At 37.6% G+C, this 1,920-nt stretch overlaps 1 protein-coding gene across 2 annotated transcripts in view; it reads right to left on the bottom strand.

The window, feature by feature from the left end:
• The window catches only part of GGACT (gamma-glutamylamine cyclotransferase), a 12,360-nt gene that overhangs the window by 7,595 nt on the left and 2,845 nt on the right, over positions 1 to 1,920 (bottom strand). Inside the window, exon 1 of one of the 2 annotated variants that reach the window (XM_072411624.1) lies at positions 1,005 to 1,063. The exons of the other annotated variant lie outside the window; for it this stretch is intronic. The gene's annotated coding sequence lies outside the window, so the exon portion shown is untranslated. Of the gene's footprint in view, positions 1 to 1,004; positions 1,064 to 1,920 lie in introns of those variants that run through there. 2 annotated transcript variants of the gene reach the window in all.

The following is a 1,920-nucleotide window of genomic DNA, read 5'->3' as shown; positions in this document are numbered from 1 at the left end:
TAAATCCTTTGTATGAACAAAGGAAATTTAAATAAACAGTACATTCAGGTTTTTTCATTATTTTTTCATTGTATGTAAAATTTGTATGTTTTTTGACAAAAATGGAGGGTACCCTGTATCGTAAAAACTGGATGTGATAGCAAAAATTGGGGTCAATTCTAGATTCACCACCCAAAAATTAGCAAAAAACAAGTGTAAAATCTAACTCAACAAAAAATGTTTTCCCCAGTGTTTTAATTGGTGCCTACCTGGACTACAAAAAAACAAAAAAAGAAAAGAATCTGATCCTGCTTTAGACAAAAAGTCGTAACAGTCAAAAAAATTACCTAAATTCTTTTTGGCTGGTTGCTTACCTAGGTGAAGTAGCACTCCATGAGTAATAATTCACTTAGCTTAGTGAATGCAGTAGTGTACATTGCAGAGTAACCCCCAATCATGTAAATCTCAAACAACAGAATTTTCCTTGCACATGACTGGGTGGTTGAAATCATCGTATTTACTAATCTATGTAAAAAGGATAATTTACTTAAGTGAACAGATAATATTATATATCATCAACCTTATATCAACTTTAAAGTGACCTTCTGTATCTCCATGTATGATTCACACTGCTAATCATCCTGTGATTCCCTGCATGCTGTCACATGGTTATATTTCTGCAATTCTTGGAAAGCTATGCTCAGTTGCAGAGGATTATCTTGCTCCTTCCATGTCTTTATTTCCAGATACAAGCATGCACATGGGGGATCCAGCAAGGAGTGTCCTCCAGCCCCGTATCTCAGTCCTACCTGGGATTTCTGTTAGAGATGGCTCAGTACTGAATAACAAGCACCGTGTTATGTGCACAGCTGCCACCAAGCTGTACTGTCACCCCTCCTATATACATAGTAGGACTGCAATTTCCAGAGTGCCTCTCTCTGACCCCTTTATTTATTCTGCTTAAACCCTGCAGTCCCCTCGCCTATATTTACTAAGATTACAAGGACTGTTCTGCTTACACTCACCAGCTCACAGATCAGACGAGGAGCAGTCTAGAACAGGAAATGTATGAGCACTGCACCTCCCTCTGCCCTGAGCAGCCCCCGTCACGTGGTCTGCCCTGCCTGCACAGCACAGTAACACATTTACAGGTAGGTTCAGGGTGCAGAGAGCTGTGCACTTTGACTTGTACTATATATGTCCTCTGATCTTTTTCACTGATTGCTTTCCTTAAGTCACTGCGAACACTGACAATGAACCTTTACCTATTTGTTCCTTTTTAAATTTTATATATACAGCAAATGATAGGTATATGTTCAACAAATGCAATGCAACAATTATGGTTATGGAAATAGGCTGCTGTAAATAGCTCATAGGATAAAAGAGAGGTAATATTACAGCACTTAAATGAATAATCCCAACAGTGTTCAATGCAAATCCATAATATAACCATATTTTAGCAATGCTGTATCACCTCTTAGATTGTTAGCTCTTCAAGGCAGGGTCCTTTCTTCCTGTGCCACTGTCTGTATCTGTCTCATTTGCAACCCCTATTTAATGTACAGCACTGTGTAATATGTTGCCGCTATATAAATCTTGTTTAATAATAATAATAATAATAATAGGTATAAAAAGACAAAACCCAAGGTCTTTCTTCACTGCAAACTGCTTGTATTGTCTAACATAAAAAGTGTGTTTTAAAGGTTCATCAACCAATTAAAAAAGTGACTTGCTCCCACAAAAATGCTGTGTTACCAAAGCAAGTTAGTCTTGATCTATGTTTAAGATGCAGTGGATCACTAAACAGGGAACATAGGCACATGCCTGTTGTGGTGCAGGAGTCATATAATACATATTATGCTTCATTTACAAACTCAGTCTCAATGTACATACCCTGTTTCCCCGATTATAAGGCACTCTCTTATATTTTTTGAAATGCCA

The sequence above is a fragment of the Pyxicephalus adspersus genome, chromosome 1, assembly GCF_032062135.1.
Source record: "Pyxicephalus adspersus chromosome 1, UCB_Pads_2.0, whole genome shotgun sequence".
Classification (NCBI taxonomy): domain Eukaryota; kingdom Metazoa; phylum Chordata; class Amphibia; order Anura; family Pyxicephalidae; genus Pyxicephalus; species Pyxicephalus adspersus.
Note: the sequence above shows the minus strand (reverse complement) of the source record. Positions and strands in the feature narration are given on the sequence as shown.